Raw genomic sequence first — 24572 nt, 5'->3', positions numbered from 1 at the left:
TAGCACAACGTATAATTTCATTTGGATTTGAATAACGAATCCATGACAATTTTAAACAAAATCTCATCTTAATCATGTCACCAGCACCATACAAAATTCAGGAAGAAATTAAAAAAATTACGTAACAACAAATCCATACAAATGTTCCTGTCGAATTTCAGCTTTCATAAATATAAACACCTAGAAATAATGAACAAATCTCAAAATTCATAGCATATTCTTAGTCAACGGGATCAAAATAAAATAATAAAAGAAGTGGTACTTAAGTTTCATATGATGAAAATATTAATATCTAAATATATCTTCTATGTCTCAATAAATTCTTTCAGAAAATTCGCGAAAAAAATTTAATTTTAAATTTTTAAATGCGAAAACTTAGATGACCTTTTTGGATCATTAATGGGTTGAAGTAATAGATAAAAACAAGAATATTTAAGCTTAATTCGATTGCCAATGTGTCATTTGTAATTCAAATTTTCAAATACGACGTTTTCATTTCATTCTTTCAAAATTTATTTAGTGGTTTGGTGGCTTAAATAATATAACAGTTCGAAGAATTCCAATACAGCGGAATAAAATTTTGCTAACCAATGAATTGTTGAACTTATTTAATAAATTCGGTCCTTACTTGAAGGAAATGCGTTATAAATAAAATTGAACAAAGTCATTTCCACAAATATTTTAATGTTTACCTACATTTCGTTCATTTCGAAATGTAGGTAACCTGAAGAAGTTATCGGAATAATTTTTGTAAACATTAGAATATCCGTGAAAATTAGTTTCTTTTATTATATTTGAATGCTAAAGTTGATTTCATGATAAAACTCAGTTTGAAAAAATGATGGAAAAAGTTTTATGTTATTTTTATGAGTATAAGAATATTTTGAACGCGAGTTCTAGTTTGAAGGTGTAGATTCTGAGTTATGAATAATTGAATATTTTATTCTTAATTAAGAACGCATAGATTTGCATCTGTGAGTTGAAATACTGCAGGATTGCAGAATATCACTGTAGTAATTTTAATAAGTTATAAGAATATTCGATGAAATATGAGAAATAATGAAAATGATTTCGATATCATTTAAATGAAAAACTAAATGGTGTTATAGTTTTATATTCGGGAACCAAAATAATGTCAATACATTATTTTGGTTCCCGAATATAAAACTATAACACCATTTAGTTTTTCATTTAAATGATATCGAAATCATTTTCATTTCATGAATGTTGACAATTCAACATTCATAAAAAAGCATGAAGGGAGAGCCACTTTTAATAGAATGAAATTTATTATGATGCGAAATTTGCTGTATGGCTTTAGTCGTAACGTTTTACATTTACAGGTAATCAACATTTATGCAGAAAATCCAATCTTTTCTTTGTAATATCTCACATCACATTGAATGTTAATACTTTCCAAACGGCTTTTGTGCAATAAAAAATCTTAATGAATGAGGTTGTTATATGGGTATATATGCTGAATATAATTCCTTGGAATGTTGGGTCTGATATTTTCATATTCATAAAATTCAACTCAACGCTTAGTACGAATCCTCCATATTTGGCTTTTATTGCTGTGGATTACCTTCAATAACATGCAAAACAAAAATTATTTTGTAATATACTGCATCATCAATTATAATCATCTCATTTGCATATGTCCGAAGGGAAAAACTCACTCGTGATAGAAGGCGCTTATTGAAGTTCTCCATAATTCCAGATGCCCATTTATAGCATTGTGACATTCGTGAGGACATACTTGAACTGAATGATTTCAACACTCATGATCCAAATAGGTTCTAAGCTAGTGTGAAAAGAATGGTAGCTACCTCTTAGAAATTTTCAAACATCAATAAATAAATATTAATGAGGTCTGAGTAAGTTTGGAGAAATCAATTCGAATTTTCTCACAACAATTTGTGTTTTATTACATATACGTAAATCAGTTGGATTTACGTATACATTTCTTGGAAATGTTATTGAGTATTTAGAACTCAAAGAGTTCGATTAATGTAGAATACTATAGTGTAAATAAAAAATTACAGCTTATAAGCTATAATTTTTCATTATGATTTTATGAGTTAAGTTTCAGTTTTATGTCCATCTTTCAGGACATACTTTCACCTTCATTCTTCAGAGGGACTGATAAGTAGATATATGTGTTAGATATTTGTCTGCTGATGGTTGTTCCTTATATCTAAATAGAAAACATAAACTGTATCCTTCAAGTATTATGTTCTTGAAAATGATGATAAACAATAATTGTTATTCTTTATTACATTGTTGAAGATGGTCATGTTTTCTACAAGAACACGTATTGAACATATGCGTGACAAAGTGATGAATTTAAGTCCGAAAAAATGAAACTTCTGAACAACTTAACTGCTCTGAAGTAAGCAGGCTATATTGAAATCAGCTGGCGATTGATCCACTTTTCCAGTAAGGCGAAACAACGATTTTATGTGTAGAACCAGTTCTCCAATGCATTTTGCATGTTGCTGTAAAAATATGTAGGTGGACATATAATGGATATGACCTTAGTTTAATAATAAATATTCGTCTGGCCAACGACCCTTAGAAGTTGTAGGTTTATGTAAGAGGGTTTATTCTAGAATATTGATGAATAATTTTGTTTCTTTAAGATTTGTTGTCCACGACAATTTTTACTGTTAATTTTTTGAATCTTAGAGGAGAAATCCTGATAGAGATGCATGTTTTATGAGATTTTCTAGTTATTGAAAATTAATAATAGCATATTTAGTTTCATCTCTTAGTTTTGTATTTAATAGTTTTTGTTAACCCGTAATAACGTGAAAAGAGAGACAAATATCATCTGAACTCTCAACAGAGATATTCAATGCGTCTGCATTTTTCAATAAATAGTATCTATATTCTGAAACTAGTTGCAGAATGGGCTCCTATTCCAACTCTAATGCGAAAGAGTGTTGGAATTCTGCAACGAGTATTAGACGATATTTTCTCTATTTCAGTTAAGTTTTGTGAAATATTGTCGAAATTCAACGAAAAATTCAGATTATATATCCTAGTGATTTTTGTATTGTATCTTGGCAATTGGTTGGACTGTTACGAAAATTGAGAGTTTACGGAATTTGAATATGAATCGTACATTTCGAATTTTGAAATAATTTACAATTACGCATTAAATTCGTGAATTATGTCTGATGAAATCGATTTAACACCGCCAGAATTATCAGAAATTGATAATAATGTCATTTCATCATTTCGCTATATCCAAATTATATTATATTATACTGACAATTATTGACGTTTGTTGAAATTTTATAGGATTGGAAGAAAGCAGAGACAACCACAAAACGAAAAATACAACTGAAAACGATGCTGTAATGAATTCATTACAGCACAGTTTTTAGAAGTGTAATGAACTCATTACGATACTGAATTAGAAAGAATAAATTATTTGGAAAGAAACGCAACTTTTTGAAAGTTTTTCTCTTCCAAATAATTTGTAGGTACAAAATGAAGCAATCAACATCAAGAAAATCACATTAAAAAAAACAAATATACCATCAAATTACATGAAACTTTCAATTCAAAAATTGCTTGAAGTGTAACTAACATTACAAGAAAAAATATACTACATAAATAATGAGACAACATAGAAAATGCAATTGTTCTTAACCTCAACCAAAAAAGAACGTTAAACATAAAAGGAAACAGAGAACTCGACAAAACATATCCAATGAACCCCCCTATAAGTTTATAACGATATTGTCATTGGAAAACATGCGAGGTGACAATGTCGTTCCCGAAATGCATATGTCCAACCAAAATGCAGCTGAATCATATCATCTAATTATGTATTTCCTCCCCCGTAACTGTGAATTCCTGTAACATTGATAATGGATTCGCCCGTTGCAATCGAACAGACAATTCAAATTCGCATTAGGGGGTACCGATAGCTGGGAGAAACCTTGTTATGCAACAAAGGATATCTAATTTTGTGTAACGGAACCGGAAAACGTAGTCCATACCGTGTCTACAGCTCAATACACCGGAGGGCGGTTTCGTATTATTTGTTACGAGTTTTCCAGACTATTATACGACATCGGAGTCGTCTTCTGGGGATCAAATGTAAGATCTATGACTTTTGTTCTTTCTTCTTCATTTTATCATTATTTGTTTTAATTTAGATCGTGAAGGGGGTTCCAAGAAGAAAGTTTCATTTCGAATAGCCTGCTATCTGGGCAGCTGTCATCTTTTGACATTTGACAAGTGAAAACTACTAATACTAACTGAAAATAACTGATAATTCAATGTTTTGCAGTCACAATTCGCAGAACTAAAGCGCTTTTGCATTCTCGTGAAACATCTTCTTGGCCGGCAATAGTGAAACTGGTGAACGTCGATCACTGAAAATATTGCTATTGCAGCCGATAGTGTTGATGAAACCCATGTTTGTCGGTCTTGGGAATTGAGCATTTCACAAACGACAATACACCGTATTTTGCATAAAAACATAGGGCCAGAATTGTTTCGTCTCTAAAGAACACCTACCCGGTGAACAAAGACGTCTAATATGGAGAATGGTAAACAAATATGATTCCAAAGGAGGCTTCAAATAACTATTGTCTCGTAAAATATATTCATAAAACTGACAACATCAAAATTTAATTTCTTCAAAATATTGACAACGTCAAAAAATTATGTTTCTTAGATACAGAGTTTCTCCAACAGTTTCATAATCCATCCGAAAAGGCTCCCCTTGGTAAAGACCGTTTCATTTGAAAGTCGCCTTCAAATACAGCATGAAAGTGGCTCTGGTATCATGAACATATTTCGACCGTCTTTTAGATAAAGCTAAATTTCCTAGAGTTGGCTACTCTGAGAACTAGTTATTTTTTATCTGCATTTGGAAATATTTCATACAAAATGAAATTTTGTTGAATTTGAATTGAAATCGAATTGAAATTTTGTGTTTAAAGTGAAAATAAATAAAGTTCCTTAATTTCATATATGATAATTTTAACAAAAAAAGTTGTGTGGTAAAGAAAAACGTGTGATGGAAATGACACAACAGAATGAGGTTATGTTTTGAAGTCATAGAGCATGCGTGAAGAAAAGGATCCCTTTCTTTCCATAAAGGGCCAATATGGAGACTTTAAAGTAAGAACACTTCACACTCTTCTAACCTCAAAATTGGTTAATGAAAAATGTTTCATTTGTAAAGAAGATTTCTCACGGAAAACGTACTTTCGTTTATGAAACTGGCCCTTAGGTCTTAAGGCCTCAAGATGTCAAAAGAACTCAAGATGAAGATCACCAGAAACGTCGTATCTTCGCTGACTGAGTCCTTGAAATGCATCAACACGATGCGGATTTTGATCGAAAAATCATCTCCAGTGATGAAGCCCATTTTCACCTCGAAGGTTAATAAGCGGAATTGTCGCATTTGGAGCTCGGAAAATCCAAAAATGGTTGTTGAAAAGCCTCTCCATCCTCAACTTGTCACCTTTTTGTACTGTTTTTGGGCTGGTGGTGTGATTGGACCTTGGATTCAAAAATAAAGCTGGTGCAAACATTACCTACGATGACTGGATTTCACTACCGAGCTGTGAATAATGATTTTTTTAAGGCTGGAATTGTGAGATTCTGCAATCGAAATTTGCCACCGAGATCTTGTGATTTGACAGCTTTAGACGCTTTTTTTGGGACCACGTCAAAGATAAGGTCTCCAATGCTCTACAATCTATTCAAGACGTTAAAGATGGAGTTCGTTAAGTTATCGAGGACATACAGTTGCAAATGTGCGAATTGGTCACGGAAATTTTGGTGAAAAGAATATGTTTCTGCAACCGTAGCTATGCCGGTCATTTGGTTGATATCATTTTCCATCTTTAATGATATAACTTACTCTATACAATGAAACGAACATCCATTGAACTTCTCATTGGAAAACCTTTTACAAAAGCAACGATATTCATTCCGCCAATGATCCAAATCTTTTCTAAGATTATGAGAAATATGTATTGAAATGGATGCTCAGAACTTGGAACTCCTCCAGTGAAAATATAATAAATATACTCGTTTATTCGTTATCAAAATAATACCTCTTATTGAAAGACCCCGTATTTTCCACTTTTTTGAAAGTGAAATGGATTTTTTAAGCCGGATAGTTGACATTGAAATCAACAATCAGCATAATTTTTTTACGCTTAGCTTGAATTACCTTCAGTTCTGATTTCTGATGAAACCATCAACAGAAAATTTTGCACAAGTTGAAATTACTATTTTATATCTGCTGTCTGCACACAAAATCACAACTCGATACGATACCTTCTCATGTAAGTAATTCGTATAGTATGGTCATATTTACGGAACTCCTAGTCTGATTTGCGAAAATCTATCTTGAAAAATTACAAACATTCTGACGAAATGAAATCACTCTGTGTTCAGGAAATGAAAAAACGGAAGAATATAAAACCAGGTGATTTAAGAAGGTGCATTCGTGCATTAATAGCTTCTACAATTTATGAAAACGTATTTTTACCTGAATATAATTAATGGATTCAAGATAATTGTAATATGCTAAAATGCTGAAAATGAATAAAAAAAATACAGAAAAAATATTAAAATGTGACAACATTTTCATTCGGTTAATATTCTTTGTAGGTACGATTCGCTGGTTTACTGACTAGATGCTGAGAAACATAAAAAAAATCACATCAGGTATTATACGCCTGTAAAACGATTTTCGACCAAATTCCGACAAATTTTTCCATAGTATGAGGACGAACGCTGCATACTTACAAAGAACCCTTTATCAGCCTGAATATTAAGATGGATATCAGTTTTATATGTCTGCACGGTGAATTTATGGAACTAAATTACAAACTTCAAAGGGACCGACTTTTTCACGTTGCATTAACCTCGCGTTCACTGATTCGCTGAAATAAAATGAAAAAAAAAACTATATAGAAGGAGAGGATTGTGGCTTCGTACGACCTTGATCTATTCGCTGAAAGCTGAAAGCCTTTCTCAGTGGAAAAATCAATGTCTGCAGTTGATGAATTCTATGAAAATATTATATTCTTGAATATAAAGAAATACGGAACTTCTCTGTAGTTATTTTTTTTTTCAAGGTGAAAAATGAAAGTAAATTTCTACACCGATTGAAGCACTAAAATATTGACCGTCTAGCTAGACTCAAGAATGCCTAAATAGGAAATACATAATAAGTAATTTAAATAAATGAGAATATATTCATCAGTTTAGATATTTGGAAATTAAAAAAGAAACATATCCTACACATATTCTTTTGGAATAAAATTTTTATAAAAGTGATAAATCTCAGATAGTTCAGAGAAATGTTTCGGAAATATCTTTATGATATTTAACACAATTTTCATGAGAAACTGACCTAAGAAAATCAAAATGTTTTCCAATAAATACCTAATTACAAAAGCTCGAAGTAATACGAACCGAAAACTTTGGAACATTTCAGCAGAATCATATAAATTTAAATTATGAACGATTACAAAAAATACACCTAGCTGGAATTTTTGCCATTTTCAGCAAGAAATATTGAATTTTGTTTCGTTACTGTTTTTTTTTATTTGATTTTAATCTAATAAAAGTGATTAAATGAAACTAAATCAAAATCTTACAAATGTAAATCGAATTCAACTTTCATTGGTACCTTAATATCAAGCATATTCAATATTGAATTATTCATACAAAATAACCTACTCATCCACAAATATACATGCACCATTACATTACCAGCTATCAATGATTGTTTTTTAGGCAGGCCCTTGTTCGTAATGGGTGGTGATTCGAATTGAATATCAGTCTGTATTTAGAAGTCACATTATCTTTGAGCTTTGTGTTTACCGACCTGACGACATAGTTGAGTGGGTTGGTGGAAGGTCACATACCTGAAACGAAAAGTAATATGTAATGGGGAGTCTTACATCAAAAACTTCAAACTAAATATTTCTGACACCAAGAATTGAAAAGAATCAAGTCAATAAAATATTCATTCCTGAATAGACAATGAAAATTGAAGAGTCCCCGGTCTGATGCACAGATGGCGGTGCTAGTATTAAATCCATATGAATTTCAGTTAGTACCAACCTTCAAACGATACGTGTCAAAATTTGACAGCAGTCCGACCATTAGTTTGTGGATGCTCAAAAGAGGCTGTCACCGACGAAAAAATCCAAAAAATAATTTTGAATGACCGTAAAGTGAAGTTGATCAAGATAGCAGATATTGTGAAGATATCATCTGAACGTGTACATCATATCATTCACGAATATTTGTACATGAAGAAGCTGTGTGGAAAATGGGTGCCGCGCGAGCTCACAATCGATCAAAAGCAACAACATTTTAATGATTCTGAGCAGTGTTTGAAGCGCTGTTTAAGTGTAATAAATCTGAATTTTTGCGTCGATATGTGACAATGGATGAAACATGGCTCCATTATTTCACTCCGGGGTCCAATCGACAGTCAGCTGAGTGGACTGCACAAGATGAACCGAATCCAAAGCTAGGAAAAACACAACAGTCAGCTGGCAAGATTATGGCATCAGTATTCTGGGATGCGCCAGGTATAATATTCATCGATTGCCTTCAAAAGGGCCAGACCATCAATAGCGATTATTATATAGCGTTATTGGATCGTTTAAAGGATGAAATCGTCAAAAAACGGGCCCATTAGAAGAAAATATGATGCTGTTTCATCAAGATAATACGCCGTGTCACAAATCAATGAAAACAATGGCAACATTGCATGAATTGGGCTTCGAATTGTTTCTGCATCCGACGTATTCACCAGATCTGGACCCCAGCGACTTTTTCCTGTTCTCAGACCTCAAGAGTATGCTCGCGGAAAGAAATTTAGCGCCAGTGAAGAAGTAATCGCCGAAACTGAGGCCTATTTTGAAGCGAATAACAAATCGTACAACAAAAATGGTATCGAAAAGTTGGAAGATCGCTATAATCGCTGTATCGCCCTTGAAGGCAATTATGTTGAATAATAAAATCGAATTTTGCCAAAAAAATGTGTTCTATGGTAGACCGGGGACTTTTCAATTGGCCTGTTAGGCTAAATTTCCACAATATATTTTTCTGGTTTATTCTCTCTATTGCCTTTCCGCATAATTTTCCCATTATTCCCATAATTTTTCGCCATGTATTCAGACTCGCAAATACGCGATAAAACCTCTGTAAATAATGGAACAAATATATGTCCATTCTCTTTCAACGTTTGTGTTACATTTAGCGGCATATGGGCACTGAAACTTTTCATGTAGGACGTGTTATATATTTAAAGGTATGTAAATAGGCGAGCCCATGTGGTCAGTCTTAATGAATCGATGTTATGCAAGTGGCACAAGTTTATATAGTAGGCTGTTACGGTACACATAGATTAATTTAGTCGAATTTACATTTTCGGTAGGGACAGACTATTAGTCGCTTGAATGAGTAAATTGACTATTTATAATTTTTTAATTATGGCAAAAGCATTTCAATACTCTGAACTTGATCGTTAGTTTGAGAGAACGGAATCACGTTTTCTCGTTTTTGCAAATAGCCAAAATCCCTATACATTGATTAGAAATGGAAAATACAATATTGCGCCAGGATCTACCCAATGTTGTTTCAAAAAAATGAACTCTGGTACTCGTGGAATTAAAACACATGAAGAAAGCACTACTTGGACTCAGTAGCTTTTGCGCTCCTTTTCTAATTTGTATTAATATAATTTTTTCACGAAATTTCACTGAACCTTCGAACCTCAACTACCCTGTAAGTTGACATGCCTTAGAAATAGTTATTTATGCAACAAGTGCAAAAAGTGAATGTTAATTGCACTCAACGTGAAACACGTTGAGTGCAAAAAACAATTTTTGCACGAGTTGCATACAACATTTTTTCTACGTTCATACAAAAAGCAAAAAATGATTTATTGAGTCGCGGCACTAGGTGTAGGAAAATGAAAAGCGCAACTTGAATATTTTATTATTAATATCGATTTGCATTGAAACAGGAACTAATACGTTTAACAATTTAACTCAAACTTTATTTTTACCCTCAATGTTGAAAGTGAATGAATAATTGGTGCAATTTTCAATATGAATATTTCGCAGTGAAGTACTTTTTAAATCCACTTCTTTATTTGTTACTGCTGTAAACGTACTAGTACTTGGTAACTGTACCTCGTTATTTCCTTCAGGCTGAAATATTTGTTTGTCATGATGACAGCACGTTGAAGTAGAATGACAGATGAGTGCAATAAAAACTTTATTGCACTAGTGCAATAAAGAACTTCTTTTTCCACTAAATATAGTTCAATAAAGTTTTGCTTTTTGCATGAATGTAGAAAAACATAAATAAGTGACACTTTCGACACTTTTATATAAAAATTTTTATCTGTATATTCAGGATTTTCCGAAAGTAAGCCGCCTTTTTACCATAAATTCAGAATAAAAATAACCCCCTTATGTGTTAATAAACTATAGACCACAAGGCTTCTTTTTGGTTTTACTGAGTGTCAAATTTCAGTTGAAAAACCACAAAGAAATACCAAATAATCTCTAATAAGATTCAATACAACAATCATGTTCACAAAAATTGATTATCCTATTGAAATTGAAATCTACATTTCGTGAATATGCATCTTAGAATTTCTTCGCCGCATCTGTAAATAAAAGAAAAAATTCAAGACGAGTCATTCAGTTCTTGGAAAAATATTCAGTACAGGTTCAGGGATATATCAGATTGAAAAAACTCATAGTTTATTAATTTTTGTAAATGCCCAATATCTGAATTTTTGGATATCTCACTTTATCGATGAACATAAGATATTGATTGAGTGAATCATGTATATCATTTAAGACCATCCTCAAAATGTTAAGAAATTAGGTACCTGTCTTCCACTCAAAACTGTCAAATATAAAATATGTCAAACATGTGTGCCCAATAATTAGCTCTTTCATTCTTCAATTTTTTTCTCAGGACTACCTGCATAAAAGAAACCAACATGACTCATAGATAAATGACCGTATAAGTATCAAATGAAAAAATCAAAGAATTTGAAGTTCAACTACCCCATCAAATGAGAATTCCACCCGCATGATTGTCCTACTTATTAAAAGAGTTGGTGATAATTTATCTCATGCATATAATTCGATCAAATTTACCAGTACTGATGATAGACAAATGCGTTGTACATCTAGTGACTTCACGTTAACCGATGTGAACTTTAGTGAACATATTTGTTTGCCCAAACCCTTATTTCGATCACAAATGTCGGCTAACCAAGGTGGGTACAAAAAAAAATGTGATAACGTAATACGATATGTGTCTCAGAATTAAGGGGACATGCTGTAGGTGTCAAATATTATTGATTATATTATCACCAATATTTTCCCACACAGCGAGCTAATTGCAAACACGAAACTTGTTGCATATAAACAAGGAGAAAGGTAGTTAAATTCACAGGAGGTTAGTTATTGATGAAGTTTGAAACTTTCTTACAACCGGAGAAGATCTTCGAATTCATAATTGAATAATAATAGCAATGAATTTCAATTTGGATTAATCGAAAAAGTTGCACACAAAACTTTTGATGATTAAAGAAAAGTAGTCCACATACAGGTTGGTCTAGATTTTAGTTCAATAACTTTGGCGTAGGATAGAACAACTCGTTCCGTGAAAAAAGTTGATATAAACAAATATCCTAACAACTTTCGTTTTAGATTCTTTTTGTCAAATTGAATGTTTTATAATAATTTCAACATTTTTAAACCATTAAATTATGACATTCATTATAATAAATAATAATAGTACATATACCAACTGGCACATACTGCAATACCCAGAAGAAGCTGTTTAAATGTAAAATACTTTTTTGGTAAAATATCAATGATTGAATTTGGAGAAAAAATCGTGTAGGTTTTTTGCAAACAATTTTTTTTTTAATATTGTGGTCTTTTTTTGCAAGGTTTTCAAATTTTACAACAAACCAACTGTTCGAGGAGATCCAAAGTCGATGTTTAGTTATTGTTGAAATACCTAGAGCACGTGTACGCGGAATTTATCGCCAACTAAGTGAATTTGAAGGAGGTCGAATTATTGGTCTACGGGAGGTGGGGTAGTCATTTCGAGAAATCGCTAACCATTCGAACAGAAATACAAATACTGTTATGAGATGTTGTCAAGCGTGGTTTGATAATGCCCAAAATCGAAGAAGAGCAGGCTCCGGACGTCGAAGGGACATAAATGAAGTTCAAGATCGACGTCTGAGACTAATAGCCATTAGAAACAGATTTGCGACAACTCGCTCTTTGGCTGATAAGAGCTTAGGAGAACAAGGCCATCATGTAAGTACCCAAACGGTTTACCGCCGGATAAGGTCTTTTGGACTGCAGCATTATCGACCCCATCTTGTGTTACCTCTGACGGTTGAACATCGCCGGCAACGATTACAGAGGTGCACCTGAACGTCAACATTGGAATGTGGAATGGCATCAGGTCGTCTTTCTTGATGAATCTCGATTCTCCTTGGGTGCACTTGATGGCCGAAAAAGGGTTAGACGAAGTTGGGGAGAAAGACGTGAACCTCTGTTTGATGTTGAGAGTCATGCACACTGGACAGTAGGCGTTATGGAATGGGGTGCTATTGCACATGCAAGTAGGTCACCTTCAGTCTTTATTCGAGGTAACATGGCAGCTTTGAGTTACCTTCAAGAAATAGTGGAGCCATATGATCTCCTTTACTTTAACCGGCTCCAGAATCCAATATTTCAGCAAGATAATGCCCGACCTCATATTGGCAGAGTTAGTTCAAACTTTTTCGAAGCAACCAATGTGAATCTTTTGCTATGGCTGCCAGGTCCCACGATCTCTGAGTTACCCCATAGAGCATGTTTGGGACATAGTAATAAGGCTTGGATATTTACCCCAGCCTCCACGGACTTTAGCGGCTCTGAGACATGAAGTACAGGTAGCTTGGGATAGTAACCCTCAAGAAGAAATAGACCATCTTATCGCATCAATGCCTAGACTTGTTGGGGAGTGTATAAATAATCGCGGTGGACAAACATATTATTAACAAATTTATTAAAAATTGTAAACCCTCCTTTTTTTTCTCCAAATTTCAGTCATTTACTCCTTGTTATTCTATCTATGTTTCACCAAGAAAAAAACACCTCCTTCATGTTGTTGCAGTTTCTTTGTCAGTTAGGATATAAATTATTGTTTTATTAGGAATCAAAGTATTTCTATTCCTGATATACAATATACGGAATTCCAGATTTTTAGTTCAATAACTTTCGCGTGGAATAGAAAAAAACTTTTCATGCAACATATATCCTAACAAGCTTCGTTTTAGAGAAACAGGGTGTTGAAGTTTGGCAAAATAGCAGTTTTATAACTTATAACTCTAGTATTATCATATTCATTGTTTTGATTTCTAGGTATTGAAATGCATTTGTGAAATATCTGAAAGGACTAATAATTTGATTGATTGAAACGAATGAATAAATAATTTGTAGCGTTTATTAGACACACAATAAGCTAAAAATGTCCTACTTAAGCTTAGCGCCGGAGAGTGAAAGCAGACACCTTAACCGGCTGCTTTACAAGACAGACGTCTATTATAGTTTGGGATTAATTTGAATAAAATCGTACGGTACACATAGACAGATGAAACTTCGGTTTGCTGCTCCTCAGAGTGGACGAACAATAAACTGGACGAATGCGATTATTCCATTCCAATATACTACACCCGCAAGATGATTCCGGTAGATTAATCCCATTTTGACGCTTTCAATCAATAAATTTTGGTTGTCTTGTGACAGAAGGCCTTCTGGGAGATCTGAAGAAGGATGCTGTCATCTTTATAAAATGGGTTTCTCATAATATAGCTATTACATGACCGAACAAGATATATCCGTATAGATTTAAGCACTTTCAAGGAGTGAAAGAGAACAGAACCATGCTTATTCGGATTACAAGTTGTTATCTTGTTGAAATATCATTTTACATGTTGCCCTTTCGATATTCCAATACAATGTTGTTTTGATATCATCTTTCTACAGAAATATTCATTCCTTTTGAATGCAGCGTTCTCATTCAAATCGATAATGAGAACTCCGCAAATTTTACACAAATGCTTCCGATATATTTTTCCAATAATTCAAATTATAAGGCCTTCTGAACCTTCATAAATACGAGCTTTTTATTATCTCCCGCATTGGACGATTGCAGGAAAAGAAAAAAACAAGCGTTTTTCAAACCAACTTGCAAATAAAGTTATATTTATAATTTATAACTGTGTCAGGGCTAACTCTTGTTATTCCTATATCCATCCAACTGTTATATAAGCTTTTCATTGCATTAAAAATGAAATAGTATATTATGAAATATGATTCACAATATGAAATGTGACAGGCTGATGGTTGTAATTAGAAGCGTGAAAATTCTTCATCACATAATAATTTGTTCATTATGAACAAACAGACATGTGTTAGCCATATCTGAATTATAACTTTATGACCGATGAACTCCCTGAATGTTTCCTTGACATGTCATTATATTTCTTATAAAACGACTCACACAACTAAGGATCAATTGAAATTTCGCGAATATAAAAGTTTGTGAATTGATATATAGCACAACTCATACACTTAGATAATATTATTTAGAAGTATATTAATGTACCGGATTTTTCACCATAATTTGACCCCCCCTTCAACTTTGTTACTGAAAGAGGTACAAAAAAATGTTTCCTACAAAAGCTTCACGATATCAACTAGTCTTTTTAAAATGATTTCACAAAATGAAATATATATAGAGTGGGCAACATATTGATTGCAACTTCATTTTTTCAAATGGAACACCCAGTATATTTTTCCATAGTTGACTAGTTCTTTTTTCCCTGATTTCGAATATATAACATATGTTTGGCCTATCTCTCTTATTCTGAGTACCACAGAGTTTCAAGAACCACCTGGCAAGCTAAGTAATCAGTTTTCAAGTGGAAGGCTGCGATAATACAAAATGCCTTTTTTTGAGTTATCTCGTACAACGGTATATAATATTCGTTTGTCATATTCATATTCATCGAATATTCACTACAAAGAAGCGGAAAAATTTGAAATATTTATGTGAAGAACAATGAAAATAAGTAAGCTACAAGGAGAAAATATATGGAGTTGCATCCAAATCATCCAATTCCAATTCATAGTGAAAAACGTATGTCATATCGTTGCTTACGACATAACTCAAAAAAAGGCATTTTGTCTTATAGCAGCCTTACACTTGAAAACTGATTACTTAGCTTGCCAGGTGGTTTTTAAAATTTGAAACTATGTGGTTCTCACAATAAAAGAGTTAGACCAAAAATATGTTATATATTTGAAGTCAAGGGGAAAAAGAGCTAGTCAAATATAGAAAAATATACAGGGTGTTCCATTTGAAAAAATGAAGTTGCAATCAATATATTGCCCACTCTGTATATATTTCGTTTTGTGAAATCATTTTAAAGAACATTAGTCGATTTCGTGAAACTTTTGTAGAAAACATTTTTTTGTACCTCTTTTAGTAACACAGTTAAAGGGAGGGTCAAATTATGGTGAAATACCCGGTACAAATAGAATCAGACATTTTATTTTTCAACTGAATCTGAAGTCTCGCTTTTTTAAAAATCTTGTATTACGACGATAAAATCGCATTGTCTTCTCGAGTTTAATTAGCACCTAAAAAGACACCCTCAAAGATAAAATACAAATACCGCACACTTTATTAAGAAAAGTGGCTTCCTGTCAAATTGGCTAATTTTTTATATGCTTCACTCCAAGTCATTCCAAACAAGAAGTTCAAAAGACATTTTCGCATAATCGAACAATAAAAAATGTAGCTGGAACACATGGTAGAATTGACCAAATGTAACAACACCAAAGAACAATGCTTTTAATAGTATCTCATATTAACTCTTCACATCTTGATTACTCAGAATAGTGATGCTTATCCAGGATAACGTTTTGTATTGATTAACAATGGAGAACAAATGAGAGTTTTCAGGGGCCTGTAGCGTCCAAATTAGCCTATAAAAAAAGTTTTGCCTATTGAACTTTTTGTTTGGAAAGAGTTGGACTATAACATATCAAAAATTTAGCCAATTTGACTGTAGGCCATTTTTCCTAATGAAGTGTGAGGTATCATTTATCTTCTTGTAATAAAGGGTGTTTTTTTTTAGAGCTATAGAACTTTAAATTGCAATAAAACAACGATGGATTATTCGATTGACATGAATTTTATTTATCCGCAAGATAATCTTGTGGCATTACATTTTAAATATGATTTCTGGCATATGACCGCCACGGCTCGCTCGGATGTAGTCCAATCTGGACGTCCAATTTTCGATTACTTTTTCCAACATTTGTGGCTGTATATCGGCAATAACACGGCGAATGTTGTCTTCCAAATGGTCAAGGGTTTGTGGCTTATCCGCATAGACCAATGACTTTTCATAGCCCCACAGAAAGTAGTCTAGCGGTGTTGAATCATAAGATCTTGGAGGCCAATTCACAGGTCCAAAACGTGAAATTAGGCGGTCACCAAATGTGTCTTTCAATAAATCGATTGTGGCACGAGCTGTGTGACATGTTGCGCCGTCTTGTTGGAACCACAGCTCCTGGACATCATTGTTGTTCAATTCAGGAATGAAAAAGTTAGTAATCATGGCTCTATACCGATCACCATTGACTGTAACGTTCTGGCCATCATCGTTTTTGAAGAAGTACGGACCAATAATTCCACCAGCCCATAAAGCGCACCAAATAGTCAGTTTTTCTGGATGTAACAGTGTTTCGACATACCCTTGAGGATTAGCTTCACTCCAAATGCGGCAGTTTTGTTTGTTGACGTAGCCATTCAACCAGAAGTGCGCTTCATCGCTAAACAAAATTCTCTTATGAAAATCGGGAAAAACGGCAATCTCATTTTGGGCCCATTTGCACTATTTGCAAGCGTTGTTCAGGCGTGAGTGTATTCATGATGAATTGCCAAACCAAACTGAGAATGAATCACTTGACAGCTGTTAAATCGGTCGCCATCTTGAACAGTAATGCCAACTTAAAATTATATACGTCGAAAAAAAACACCCTATATAAATAACTATTATTCTCTATGTTATCTAAATAGTTTCGTAATATTCATTACATAACATAAATGGAAATAACATTCAATCAAAATGCTTACGGAACCAGGTGTTGTAGAATTAATATTGGGTGAAAAATCAAGTGAGTGAATATTAACATTTTGTGGTCAAATTCAAAATAAACTGATTCATATCCTAAAGTAGTTGTGAAGAAAATAATTGATTTCCGTCCAATACCATCACCACCCTCCATAGGTTTCAAACCAGTTTGGATTTCGAACCCAGAACAAAGCCTTATCACAAATGACCGGTAGCCTAACGATCTGTCTTTCGGAACACCCATTTGTATTAACGTGCCATTGAAAAATAACTTGACCCGGTGTCGTGTTTGCTGCCAAAATACAATTGAGATCTTTTGACAGACGGCAAACACAAACGACCCACTTGTTAAAAAGTATGTCACCACAACTCAACCGTAGTCTTTTCAGAGAAAACAGTCGGGGATAGCTATCGACACTCTGGCCATTCATTAATTGGGTTATTAGCCTTGAGCTGAATACTGGAGTTTTTTTTTTTTTTACACATCCTTGAACATCCCGAACGACATCCGTTGCTTAGCTTGACGAATTGAGGTAGACGAAATTGTGATCATATCTTTCGTAGTTATTCTAGAATACTATAATAATAAAGTTACTCCTGCTGATTGCACTACAAAAACGAAAAAATATTACGATAGATTCGAATCTCTTGAAATTCTATTATAACGGGTGTTTTTTTCGAGGTATATAGCTTTAAGTTGGCATTTTTGTTCAAGATGGCGACCGATTTAACAGCTGTCAAGTGGTTTATTCTCAGTTTGGTTTGGGAATTCATCATGAATAGACTAACGCCTGACCAACGCTTGCAAATAGTGCAATTTCATTTCGAAAATAATGGTTCTGTCTGGAATACGTATCGCGCACTACGTCCATTTTATTTTGTTTAGCGATGAAGCGCACTTTTGGTTCAATGACTACGTCAACAAACAAAACTGCCGCATTTGGAGTGATGCTAATCCTCAAGTGTATGTCGAAACACCGTTACATCCAGAAAAACTGACTGTTTGGTGCGGTTTATTGGGCCGTACTTCTTCAAAAACGATGATGGCCAGAACGTTACAGTCAATGGTGATCTGTATAGAGCCATGATTACTAACTTTTTCATTCCTGAATTTAACAACCATGATGTCCAGGAGCTTTGGTTTCAACAAAACGGCGCTACATGTCACACAGCTCGTGCCACAATCGATTTATTGAAAGACACGTTTGGTGACCGCCTTATTTCAAGTTTTGGACCTGTGAATTGGCCTCCAAGATCTTGTGATTTAACACCGCTAAACTACTTTCTATGGGGCTATGTAAAGTCATTGATCTATGCGGATAAGCCACAAACCTTCGACCATTTGGAAGACAACAGTCGCCGTGTTATTGCCGATATACGGCCACAAATGTTGGAAAAAGTCATCGAAAATTGGACGTCCAGATTGGACTACATCCGAGCCAGCCTTGGCGGTCATATGCCAGAAATAATATTTAAAAGGTAATGCCACAAGATTATCTTGAGGATGAATAAAATTCATGTCAATCGAATAATCCATCGTTGTTTTATTGCAATTTAAAGTTCTATACCTCTAAAAAAAACACCCTTTAGAAAGCAGTACCTAACCTACTATACTCATTTTCATGAATCTTGAATTTTTTACATTTAGAATCGAAACATTCCATCGTGAAATTAAAAAAGGAATTCGAAAAGGACCACTCCAGTTTTGTAATAAGCTGAAAAGCAAATTTCATTCGACATAAAAATAATGATCAATGTGCACAAAAGGATGAAGATATCTATTGGACTGATAGATATTTCTTGTTATTCAACACATGATATATCATATTCTCCTGTAAACGACAGAACAAAGTTTTTATGAAATCTATCAAGTTAAAGCATTATTATTAAGGCTTTTCTAAGAAGAGATTTCATTTTGCTATAAAAAAAGAGTATATTTCAAGAGAAATCAATTGATGTTAATTTCATTGAAAGAGGAAGGTATGCCATTAACGATGATAAACGATATCAGCAAAAAGGCCACCAACAATACGGATGCAACACCCCTTGCTTTTGATGAAATTTTCCATGATCAATTCGCACATTTGTAGTTGTATGTCCTCGATAACCTGATCATGGTTAAGGTCTTGAATTGATTGTGGAGGATTGGCATAGACCTCATCTTTCACGTAACTCCAAAGGAAAAAGTCTAAAGGTGTTAAATCATAAGATTACGGTGGCCAATTGTGATCACCTCTTCGAAAAATAACACTGTCAGGAAACTTTTCCTGAAAAATTGCTATAGTTTTGTTGCTTGTGTAGCACTTAGCGCCTTTTTGTTGAACATAAACGTCATTCACATTAATATCTTCCCAATTCTGACCCTAAAAAATTATTAATCATAGCTCGATAGCGCAATCCATTCACCTTAACAGTTGTATCAGCCTCATTTTCGAATGATTAGGGTCCAATCACACCATTAGTCCAAAAACAGAACCAAACAGTGGCACGTTGAGGATGGAGAAGCAACAATCTTTTTCGAATTTTCCGAGTCTCAAATGCGACAATGCTGGCGTATTCAGAAATGAAAAAAGGCCTCATCAATGAAGATGATTTTAAGATGACAATCCAAATCATTTTGATGCATTTAAAAGATACAACCTGCGAAGATACGAAATTGCTGGTGATCGACTGGCTTATTTCTTGTGAAATGCTTAATTCCCAAGAGAAGCGAGATAAACTTGGGTTTTAGTCAGTAAAACGGGCTACAACAGCAATATTACAAGTTGTTCTTGAGCAATGCACAGGGTTTCGATTCTTCACATCACTAGCTTTCCCAACAGCTCAAATTTTTCCACTAGTTTTACTATTGCCGGCCTAGAAGTTACTTCAACCCAAAAGTGCTTTACTTTTGTGGACTGTGACTGCAAAATTTTCACAATTTTTTTAGTCAATTCTGACAATTTCAATGCATTGTTGAAGGGTGTATTTTTCCATTTTAAGTAAGGCCGTAGATTTCAAAATATGACACCTTCAAAAGCGACTGTGGCTCAGATAGCGGCCTATTCAAAACGAAACCTCTCATTGGAAAACTCTTCAATTTATCCATGTCACATATCAAGATAAAAGAATACAATTTGAAAGAACAATACTATGAATAATATAGTGTCAAATTATCTGCACACAAAGGGAGCATGATTTATATCACGTCATCGATATTTGACAAGCGAAAACGACTCTTCAAAGTTAATTGTAAGCACTAACCAAATTCCCCTAAACGTCAAGCTTCATTGATGATTATTCCAGCAATTTTCATCGCATTCAATAAATTCTAGTTCGTGTTATATTGACCGGGAAAATCAGAAATAGGGGATCTGCTAGAGATTGAATCATCTAATTGCTTCCAAATCGTATAAACAGCATAAGCTCTATTGATACGAATAGCTGAGATATTTCAAAGGAGGTCTGAAGCGCCCTTGATGTCATCATCAGATGAAAGATGAAATTTGGGGGAAACCGAGATCAATAGCAAATAGACAGTTACTTTACTACCCCCAGTGGAGGCGAATTAATGATATTGTTTGCATGACTCCTATAAATATTTGGAAAGGTATATTTATAAGGATGTCAGGTAGGCATTTCTGAAGAATTTCTATTCCAAGAGGAATTGGTAAACAAAGGAGTTCCCGCTGAAACTGAGATTCGAAGGTATTCGGAATGCTTTCTACACATTCAATATGCAGGACCTTTGCTGACTTGGAAATCGTTTGTGATTCCGGAATGGACCTTCGGCATATCTTAGAAAATGAAGCGTGAGGACAATTGGATATATCTACGCTTTTCTGAATTTATTGAGTTCCAATAGAGAGCGAAAACCTTATTAGTTTTGGGGAAAAAGTCCTTCTTTCAGCATATTGAATATATAGGGTGATTCACCACGATGACCCATTTGACGTTTATGGAAAACTAATCATGATTTTGTGCTAAAAATTTGTATATTGGTGTTTCAGACAATGAACTTTCTTCCTAAAATATTTTCAGACCCTTACAACTTTCGGTTATACCGGAAACAAATTACTACTTTCTTTATTCAAATGGATTGGCAACAATCTCAGTAATATGCCATAACTTGGGAATAAACTCAACGATTCATGAGTTGATGAGATTCTTATGAAAAAAAAAGGTTGCGACGAGGATTTTTTGAATACTTCTGCAGAAAAAGTTAATTTTCGAAAAAACGAATCTGCCAATACTCAGTATTATATGACTCTTTGCGATTTGGATAAAAAATGTACAGGGTGTTTATGGGAAGATTATGAGTTTGGACAACTCAAATTCATCAAAACCCGAAATTTGAAAATTACAACCTATATTTCTATTCTTCTGTCAATTCTACCTTTTTTGAAGACCTCTATATACTGGTTGTTTCAAATCAGAAGTGAACCGTGGAGAACGTGTTACTATAACTCATTTGCTCGTTTGAGCAATATTTAGTGATAACAAAAAATCATGAGTTTACGAGATATTTGAGTTCTTGTGATTTCTTACTTACTTCATTTTTCGTCAGTTTTTTATACCAAATTTGATTATAATTTTGGATTTTATTAGTGGTCAGCGAGAATTCCGGATCTAACACCGTTATAATAGACGAAACAGCGAGAATAAATTTCAGATGGAAAGTAACAACTGAAGAAATAAGGAAGAGGGTATTTGCTTGTATAAGGAATGGTGAAGGTCATTTCAAACATAATTCATGAATACATTTTCTACTGGAATGTCGAGTTCAATTAATATAAAAAATATTCAATTCATTAATTTCCTTTCTTTGCTTCTTTCCCCTTTCAAATCAGAATCTACTAAAACAAAACTAGCATTCTGAAGAAATCTTTTTCAGGAAATAAAGAACGAATTCATCAAGTTTTTTAAATAATTTGGTCATACATAAATTATGGAATTCGAAAGTTGCAGGCAATTTTATATTAGAAATTTATTATTATTTGCTTTATATACTAACATTCAAATCATACAAATTTTTATTCAACATCTAATACAGCATAGTTTTGCCTTTTCCATACATATCATATCCTTTTCTGACCTAAATAATCAAAAATTCAAATCAAATTTGGGCGATGTAGGCAAAAATGACGAAAAATGAAGTAAAGTGAGAATTAAAAAAAAAAAAAAAAATTATGTTAAATTTCGGCTCTCTCAACAGCAAATGAGTGATACTAACACCACCTTCAAGATTTACATCTAACACCCTTTATATCTACGGCAGTTGACAGTAATGTTCCCGAGGAATCAAGCTATAAATCAAAAAAATAATTACTAAATTCGGTGTTCAAAAGAAAAAAATTACAAACTTCGTTGAGAGATTTGTCCGTTCCGCTAATTTGGCCGATATTTTTCAAAGCAATAACCAAATTATCTCAATCAACTTGCCGAGACTGGCAAAATGTTTATATAATAATGGCATAATCACAGAAATCAGTACTTTAGAATTAAATCGAATTTTTCTTTGCATCCCGCTCATACCGCTCCAATAAAACCATACGCATTGGGAATATTCGACCACATTTGAAACATAGGGGCAATAACTTCAATTCATAAAACTAAAACGACCTCCCCAGAAAAGTAAATTAACAGTTGAAACCCTTTTTATCACCCTACTTTTATGGTCACTGAACACTTTTCCTTCAACTTCAGCGACAAACTTTCAACTTGTCTGCCGACGAAGAATGCTTTCAACGTATGGTATCTTTTAAGCGTATTAGGAGTTATCTTCAGTTGTTAACACATATTCCATATGTGTAAAAACACCGAAAAACAAATAAATCATCTAGAAGGGTCATGGATATATAGACAGAATGTCTCGCTTTCTTACACACCCCAACATTTCCACTGGAATGTTCGATGTCAAACCCTATTCACTAGATTCTGGAGGGGTTGTTGACCGAAAGTTACATTGATGCCTTTAATTTTGAGCCCTAAGCTGTCATTCTCATACTCAAATCAATGAGATGATCAAAGCTCAGTGATTTAACAACTTTCGACTTTTTTCTTTGGGCCACATAAAAGATAAGGTCTATGCCAATGCTCCATAATCGATTAAAAACCTTGAAAATGGAATTCGGGAAGTTTCTGAGAACATACAGAAGCAAATGCATGAATTGGTCATGGCAAATTTCATGAAAAGGATTTGGCTGAATATTATATCAACATGAAACTTCTCATTAGAATACCTTTTACAAAAGCAACGATTTTTATTCCGCCAATGATCAAATTTTTTACAAATAGCATGTGAAATATAAAGGGTGTGTTTTTTTGGAGCTATAGAACTTTAAATTGCAATAAAACAACGATGAATTATTCGAAAGACATAAATTTTATTTATCCGCAAGATAATCTTGTGGCATTACATTTTAAATATGATTTCTGGCATATGACCGCCACGGCTTGCTCGGATGTAGTCCAATCTGGACGTCCAATTTTCGATGACTTTTTCCAACATTTGTGGCCGTATATCGGCAATAACACGACGAATGTTGTCTTCCAAATGGTCAAGGGTTTGTGGCTTATCCGCATAGACCAATGATTTTACATAGCCCCACAGAAAGTAGTCTGGCGGTGTTGAATCACAAGATCTTGGAGGCCAATTCAAAGGTCCAAAACGTGAAATTAGGCGGTCACCAAACGTGTCTTTCAATAAATCGATTGTGGCACGAGCTGTGTGACATGTTGCACCGTCTTGTTGGAAATACAGCTCCTGGACATCATGGTTGTTCAATTCAGGAATGAAAAAGTTAGTAATCATGGCTCTATACCGATCACCATTGACTGTAACGTTCTGGCCATCATCGTTTTCGAAGAAGTACGGACCAATGATTCCACCAGCCCATAAAGCCCACCAAACAATCAGTTTTTCTGGATTTTTCGACATACACTTGAGGATTAGCTTCACTCCAAATGCGACAGTTTTGTTGGTTGACGTAGCCATTCAACCAGAAGTGCGCTTCATCGCTGAACAAAATAAAATGGACGTAGTGCGTGATACGTATTCTGCACATAACCATTATTTTCGAAATAAAATTGCACTATTTGCAAGCGTTGTTCAGGCGGGAGTCTATTCATGATGAATTGCCAAACCAAACTGAGAATAAATCACTTGACAGCTATTAAATCGGTCGCCATCTTGAACAGTAATGCCAACTTAAGGTTATATAACTCGAAAAAAAACACCCGGTACATCGAAGTGGATGCTTAGTACTTGGAACTCCTGTATACGAAATTCATTAGTAGGTAAAGTTCATCGACCAAAATCTGAATTATTCTGTATATATGTCAG

General features: G+C 33.9%; 1 protein-coding gene and 1 long non-coding RNA gene across 4 annotated transcripts in view; both read right to left on the bottom strand.

Moving 5' to 3' along the window:
- The window catches only part of LOC123672530 (lachesin-like), a 143450-nt gene that overhangs the window by 27790 nt on the left and 91088 nt on the right, over nt 1–24572 (bottom strand). The window lies entirely within an intron of this gene.
- LOC123672532 overlaps nt 7674–24572 on the bottom strand; it is a 70695-nt gene continuing 53796 nt past the window's right edge. Inside the window, exon 3 of the long non-coding RNA XR_006746322.1 lies at nt 7674–7916. This is a non-coding gene — a long non-coding RNA (uncharacterized LOC123672532). The remainder of the gene's footprint in view (nt 7917–24572) is intronic.

The sequence above is a fragment of the Harmonia axyridis genome, chromosome 2 (assembly GCF_914767665.1).
Source record: "Harmonia axyridis chromosome 2, icHarAxyr1.1, whole genome shotgun sequence".
Taxonomy (NCBI): Eukaryota; Metazoa; Arthropoda; class Insecta; order Coleoptera; family Coccinellidae; genus Harmonia; species Harmonia axyridis.
This window is presented reverse-complemented; position numbering and strand designations above follow the sequence as displayed.